This window comes from Alosa pseudoharengus, unplaced genomic scaffold, assembly GCF_046254945.1.
Source record: "Alosa pseudoharengus isolate Yale_2024_CS ecotype anadromous, Long Island Sound unplaced genomic scaffold, YU_APseudo_1.1 YU_APseudo_1.1_scf_15, whole genome shotgun sequence".
NCBI classification, from domain to species: Eukaryota; Metazoa; Chordata; class Actinopteri; order Clupeiformes; family Clupeidae; genus Alosa; species Alosa pseudoharengus.
Genome location: NW_027468620.1, coordinates 15,692,842 through 15,700,971, shown reverse-complemented (window position 1 = coordinate 15,700,971; position 8,130 = coordinate 15,692,842). Strand labels below are relative to the sequence as shown.

Genomic DNA, 8,130 nt, shown 5'->3' with positions numbered 1-8,130 from the left:
GTGAAATTGGGTTTATTTCTGTACAGTACACCTCTGTGTATCATAATCAATCAAAATATGGATGTTTTAATGGTTTGGGTATGATATAAGAACTTTTGTCTATCAACGTATGTGACAAATATGCTCTCTAAACGTCAGTTTCTAAAGATGTCTTGAAGATCAAAATTTCCACAGCATGTAAGATCAGTGAAATTGGGTTTATTTCTGTACAGTACACCTCTGTGTATCATAATCAATCAAAACATGGATGTTTTAATGGTTTGGGTATGATCTAAGAACTTTTGTTTATCAACGTATGTGAAAAATATGCTCTCTAAACATCAGTTTCTAAAGATGTCTTGAAGATCAAAATTTCCACAGCATGTAAGATCAGTGAAATTGGGTTTATTTCTGTACAGTACACCTCTGTGTATCATAATCAGTCAAAATATGGATGTTTTAATGGTTTGGGTATGATCTAAGAACTTTTATTTATCAACGTATGTGAAAAATATGCTCTCTAAACATCAGTTTCTAAAGATGTCTTGAAGATCAAAGCCACAGCATGTAAGATCAGTGAAATTGGGTTCATTTCAGCACAACACATATCCAAAATATGTATTTTTAATGGTTTGTGTTTGCTTTAACCAAGGGAGTGTCCAATAAACATAAAACATACAGCAAATGTATATGCGAATACAGAGCAGCACTAGAGGGAGTAAATAACAATAAAAAAAAAAATAATAATAACAATAACAATAATAATATTTTCATAGCACTTTTTAAGACCATAGAGAATGCTCTTGCAGTAGTCCAGTCTGGGGGGGGCATCCAGAAAAAGTCCCGCCACTGGAATGATGTAGAGGACTCTGAGACAGCCATGTGGTGCCTTTGACCAGTGGTCACGATACAGAACACCCCTGACCAGTCAATGGGCAGTGCTTGACAAACATCATGCGTATAGGAGACAAAATGTTGTAAGCAAAACGATGTAGACACCCATCTATTCTCAGGAGCAGTCCATCTATAACTGGCAGGAACAGCTGCAGAAAAATCCCTGGGCTGTGCTTGGCTCCTTCCTGGGCTGTACTTGGCTCCTTCCTGGCATGTCTGGTCTCACTGTGTGTTTCTGCTTTTGGTGATGAGCCTGACAACAGTTGACAACCTGGAAATTAGAAAGATATAAAACATTTGAATATCGATACCAAGAGACACTACAATCTCCTAACATGCAACATATATAGTCCAAGTCCATAGGTGTCCCTGTGCACAAGCCTTTAGTTATACAGGTGCAGGTGAAGCAGGTAAGTATAATCCAAAAAATGAAAAATCAAAATCACTGCACACTGATCACTATTAATGTTTTTTTATTTGGAGCGAACAATGCGTTTCACCAAGCGCTTCATCAGGTTCGCTCTGCACCTTCCCCCCAATCCCACAGGTGAATAAATAAGGTACAATGTCACATGACCTTTTTGGGTACTAATAACATGTCAATCTTTTCTTGTTTTAGTACATTTCTCTACAATTTCTCTAAAATTCATAAACAACATTTGTAAGAATTAGTTCATGTGTTTATAAACAACCTCAATTAGTTCATTTTTAAACATTAACATAATTTGTACATAGTCCAGCATAGACAAAATCCCTAAAATGTCATCATATACTTTATCAAAATTGCAAGCCTGCAAAACCACACTCAAATTTTGTCTTTCAAGTCCATACGGTTCAACTGTATTCAGTTTCTGAATCCAATAGGCCTCCCTTTTTAGCAATTGTTTTACCAAATCACCCCCTCTTAGTTGAGGTTATACCCTTTCAATACCAATGAATCTCAGTGTAGTGGCTGAACCATGGTTTTTGTCCTTGTAATGTCTAGCAATGGCATACTCCATGTTATTATTTCTGATGGAAGCTTTGTGTTCAGCAATTCTTAGTTTCAGATTTCTTTTTTGTTTGGCCTATATACATCAAGCCACAAGGGCACTTTAACTTGTCTCTCTACACTACATGTGTAGAGAGACAATTGATGAATTGTTTAATACCATACATTTTACCGGAGTAAGGGTGGGTGAATGTTTTGGTGTCCAAAGCATTTGAGCAGTGTGCACACTTGCCACACCTATAGTTACCATAAACTTGTTTAGTCAGCCAATTTTTAACTGGAGGTTCTCGGTACATGGAACTGACTACTAAATCTTTGATACATTTAAGCAATATAAACTATATATTTTATAATAGCCTTTACTCTCTAGATATTATTCAACATGAATTGGGACATGTCCCACCTTCCGCCTACCAACACAACTGCCTGGAAATCAGAATCAGAAAGAACATTTTAAATGTTTTGAGTACCAAGAAAGTAACTACAATCTCAGTGTTTCTTTTGACATGTTCAAACATACAGATGACTAAAGTTCACCTATACAACACAGGCCTATGTCTTGAAAATAGTGCACTAAAGTATTTGAGGAGGGTGGAATAAGTCTTAATTCATGTTAATGGTTTGGGTTAAGTGCTTAAATTAGCTGTGTAGGCCTGAATGTATGTTGGTTCATCAATATGGGTCTATATACACTAGACATAGACCCAAGGTTGGAGATGTCTTAATTCATATTAATTGACATCTACAGGCTTTAAGAAAATATATAGTTTAAGTGGTGGTGGAGGCCAAAATTTATAAGCTGTACAGGAGGTGATCAGCCACACTGGCGCAGACATATTCACTGTGTAGATAAACTTAGGCTATAGAATTATCTATGGGAAAAAGGCCGGGAAAAAGAAAGTGTATCTATTTGCGTATCAACATTTACATCAATTGCTATCTATGCACTACTTATGCTAACAAACACCTGTCCAAGACCAGGTACCTGTCACAAGCACAGAGAGAGAGAGAGAGAGAGAGAGAGAGAGAGAGAGAGAGAGAGAGAGAGAGAGAGAGAGAGAGAGAGAGAGAGAGAGAGAGAGAGAGAGAGAGAGAGAGAGAGAGAATGAGAAGAGAAGAGAACAAACAGGTAGCAGTTGGCGGACCATTTGGCCCTGGGGCCTCATTACTTCCTAACTCTGAAATCCTATCTCAGGCATTACAGAAACATGTTCCCTCACTGCATATAGGAAAACAATCCTATAGGAATTTGCCCATTATAGAACCATCCTAACTCAAGAATTTCCTTACTTAGGAATTCTAACTTAGGATGGCACAGACCCTGTCCTAAATTCAAAATAACTGCCAAAACAACAACACTCACAACAACAACACTCACATCCACACCACTCACAACAGCAACACAACCACTCACAACAACACTCACATCCACACCACTCACAACAACAACACAACCACTCACAACAACACTCACAACAACAACACTCACAACAACAACACTCACAACAACAACACTCACAACAACAACACTCACACCAACAACACTCACACCAACAACACTCACAACACCAACAACACTCACAACAACAACAACACTCACAACAACAACAACACTCACAACACCAACAACACTCACAACACCAACAACACTCACAACACCAACAACACTCACAACACCAACAACACTCACAACAACAACACTCACAACAACAACACTCACAACAACAACACTCACAACAACAACAACAACTCACAACAACAACTCACAACAACAACAAAAACAACACTCACAACCACACCACTCACAACAACACTCACAACAACACCAACAACCACAACAACAACACTCACAACAACAACAACATTCACAACAATAACAACACTCAACAGCACTCACAACAACAACAACATTCACAACAATAACAACACTCACAACACTCAACTCACAACAACACTCACAACACTCAACTCACAACAACACTCACTCACAACAACACTCACTCACAACACTCACAACAACACTCACAACAACACTCACAACAACACTCACAACAACACTCACAACAACACTCAACTCACAACAGCACTCACAACACTAACAACACTCACAACACCACCAACAACACTCACAACAACAACACTCACAAAGTGCAATGTGCATCTGCCCCAATTCTGAACACTCACAACACCAACAACACCACTCACAACAACAACAGCAACACTCACAACAGCAACAGCAACACTCACAACAGCAACAGCAACACTCGCAACAACAACAACAACAACAACAACAACTCACAACAGCGACAACAACAACGTGTATCTGTCCTAATTCTCAACACTCACAAGAACAACAACAACACTACCAACAACACCAGCTATGTTTTCAATTTCAGAGGGGTATTTACAAAACACGTTTTAAACACGTTTCATCCAGTCCTTCCAGTTGCAGAGTTCGCAGGGGCCTGCACGATAAATCGTTATAAAATCGCGATCTCGATTCACCCCTGTGCGCAATTTAATTTTTAAATGACTTCGATTCTCATTTCATTTTACGAGCCGACTGCATCACAAACGCTGTTACTTTCTTCTGTGAGTTTTAAAGCGCTCCCAAATGCTGTAATGCTCTCTCTCCCTTTTAAGTTCTCACAAAGGTCAGGGATTCACCCTTAGCCAATGACAAAGCGCCTTTTAGTCACATGTTTCACTGGTGGAGCGAGCACAGTGGCCTAGTTTGGGAAGCCTTCGGGGCTGCAGCGTCGTCCAACTAGTGCGACAGGAAATAAACAAAATTGATGTTGATGAAAACGCAGGTAGCCTAGCAGTGTTGGGGTAACGAGTTAAAGTTACGCACTACAGTAACGAAGGTAACAGAAGTAAGGTAACACATTACAATTCAAATTTCAGTAATTAGTTACAGCTACTGAATACTAATTCTGGAGGGCACTGTATGTACTATTTTTGGTAGCCTATTGTACTTAAATGGTCAGTATTTTCTTTATTCATTGAAGCCTCTCTATGTTTAGAGGCGCAATGTGCTATAGGTGCCAAAAAATCTATGTTTGGTATTGCAGTTTGCACTGCTAATTTGTTTTGTTTTGTCATGGTTTATGTGTGCAATAAACATTAGACTTCATGAAAAAAAAAATCGTGGCAGAGAATTGTGATTCTAAGCTAAAACATTGTGATTCATATTTTTCCATGAATCGTGCAGGCCTATAGAATAGTGTTAAAAATAAAACTACCCTTGCATTGCATTGCAATAGTTATACTTGTTCCCTGAAGTTGGTAGTAGGCCAGGGGTGGGCAAACTGCGGCCCGCTGGCTGGATCCGGCCCGCCAAGCATTTAATTTGGTTATCAGGCTGATTACTATTTTTTCTCCTGTGATAGACGATGTTGGTTAGCTTTACTGCAAACTGCTCTCACTCTTCTTAGAGAACGTTTACAATGTCAATGTCAAAACATCATGTAACATAGAGATGATAGGCCCATCTCCTTTGCAGCTGATCTAACTTGAACGTTATGCTACTCCATTTAATTGGGAACGCGTCCGAGCGCTCATGAGAGGGAAAGAGAGCGGCAGGTTCCAGCTGGCTTGTCATTGTTGATAATTGATATCTCCTTCTTATAAGAAACTTTTAAACTGAAATCATATGAAGGCAATAGTAGCTCCCACTACCGACCATTTATAAACTGTGAGAGGGCACAGCCATAGCTACAGCAGTAGCCATAGTGGAGCGGAGCTGGCAGAAGATACAGTAATTGAGAACTAAACATGAATTGTTGTCAAAGCGACAGTGCACAATTTATACATTTGTTAAACAGCATCAATTTAGCAGTATTTAATTAGCAATTAATATTTGCCGGCCAATTTGCTAAATCCCAATGTGGCCTTTGAGCCAAAAAGTTTGCCCACCCCCGTAGTAGGCATATAAGTAACGGCGGATTGATATTACCTAGGCTACTACTAGGTGTCCCGATTGGAGTCGATTGGAGTGCGCTTTTCTGTTTACTTTTCGGCGCAGTACTACTAACCGGAGCAAGTAAAATTCCGAAGAAACTAGTCCCTCAAAATGTAATGCGATCATTGAAATAAAAGGATAGAATAATGTTAGAAATAAAACTATCAACACAGACATTTACATCGATAGTCTGGCGTTATAATTTATTTGGGTGTCACCGGACAGTGGATGGGTACACTACTAACTGGATAGGACCGTTTTTGCTGCCACTGCTACTGAAATATACTGTGAAGCTGTGACGTGCCTCAAGATCTAACGGGCTAATGAGCTGCACCTGAGAGCAGGTCTCCAGCTAAAAGGGCTGCTTCCTCCATTCATACTTTGGGTTTTGGACATGCAACACTGCACTCAGACACATTACAAACACACAACATCCATGCATTACTGATGACTGACTTGGACACACCTCACACTGTTTGTTTGTTTGTTTGTTATTTGGTTAGTTTGGTTAATAAATCCATACTTTAGTTGAAGATCCAACCTCTCGACTCCCTCTTTGGTTGTGGCCTTACCCCTAGGTCATAACAGCAGCCAATGTGAAAAATGTGAGGTAGTACAAAAACAGTGCAAGATGTACTTACCTAGGACGACTGAAGGAATTGCCAAACCAAAGACATGGGTCTAGTGCGAGAGGGTGGGGGTAGAAAGGAGTGTAGAAGTCCAACACATCGGACCAGCTTTAAAAAGGAAAAAACAATCTTAATATAATAAAAGCTCAGTTAGAATCAATTCATAAGCATATTTGTTTGTGATACGTTCTACCTCTAAATGTAAGCTTACACAAAGGGAGATGACAGTATTTTTTCCGGCTTTCAGTTTTTCTGAACATGCTAGCGAATGTGTAATTTACATACCGGCTGGCTGTGCCTCTTAAATCACGAAACAATGAATGTCCAGTTCAAGTCAAGTTAGGTCCTCCACAGGATGCCACCTTATCTGAAAGAGATGAAAAGGACCCACCAAAAACAATTACTACGTGTAATTATTCTCCTTTATTCAGTTATAAGTGCACTGCCTTGTGAATCATATATTTTATTGGGGTCCAGTGCATTATTGATAAGTTCAAAACAAGCACCTTAACAGCTGAAAACAGCAATTATGCAGACAAGGTGGGCTAACAGTGAACGAGGTGGCAATCAGTTTACAATTTGTGCAACGATTGTAATCACACCACATTGTCTCCTGCTACTAAAATTAGCTTATCATAATGGTATCCCATAGTCAATTTAGAGCTGCTTTGTTTGTAAACATAAATGTAGCATTGGCTAGCTTGTTAGCTATCCATGTAGGTCTGTGTAAAATCACAACCCTCCCTTCAATTACTTCACTGGTATCGTTTTCTTGGCATAGTAACGTGCATAAGTAACGACTCGGGATCAAAATGAACAATGTTTTTTTTTTAAGTACTACTTACGAAAACATTGATGGTCGCGAAACAAAAGCCCACTGCTACGTTTGTTATGTCCGCCATTTTTAAATCTGCCGCGATGAGGGAACGGAAATACGCACCAGACACAGTTGTCTGCTGAACGAATCACATTGCGACTTTTCGCATACTAATTAGTCTGGAGTCTTTCTACCAATCATTGTCATTTGGGGTTCTGTCCCATGGTTAAGGACTGCTTTATGCCTCCCAATAGGCCTACTCGAAGCAGATAGTGTTGTCTGACGGTCGAGTGGGTTAATGCACGTATTTCCAGAACAGGTCTGCAACTTTCAGGCAGTTCTGAGTTCGAATCTAGGCAGGAGCAGAGCCATATAAAGGCCTAGGCCTATTGTTATCATTTTTTGCAAGGTGTTGCTCCTGGCAATACTTGTTTATAAGACGTTTGGTGATTAATTGAGCTGTTTTTGGGACACGTTAAACGTTCTTTATAATGAGCGCATCCGGGGAGTAAAACGACTGTTACGCGCTGTTACAACTGTAGGCTACAATGATTGCAATACAAAAATATGCTCGTGTTAGTTTAGTTAGTTTTGTGATGTTTTGCACTTTTGCCTCATGTGTTTTCAGGTTTGAGGGCTTTTTTGGCAAGATTGACCTTGGTTAAACTCTGCATATGTTATTTCTCCGTATGGAAAATAAAGTCAATTTTCGACACACGTCTGTTATTAGTTCAATAACAAGTGTTGCTTGTTAAAACATGTGACTAGTGAAACTCAAATGATTTTAGAAATATTTAGCCAAAGCCAAAAAGTGTTGGAGATGGAGAGACGCCGGTGCAGCTCAGATGTCTTCTTA

General features: G+C 39.5%; 1 long non-coding RNA gene across 1 annotated transcript; it reads right to left on the bottom strand.

Annotated features, from left to right (window-relative positions):
* Positions 1-5,975: 5,975 nt before the first annotated feature.
* LOC143124302 (uncharacterized) lies at positions 5,976-7,509 on the bottom strand. Its single transcript, XR_012987015.1, has 3 exons — positions 7,303-7,509; positions 6,743-6,824; positions 5,976-6,565 (listed from the first exon to the last, which is right to left on the bottom strand). It is a non-coding gene; the product is annotated as an uncharacterized LOC143124302 (long non-coding RNA).
* Positions 7,510-8,130: the final 621 nt, after the last annotated feature.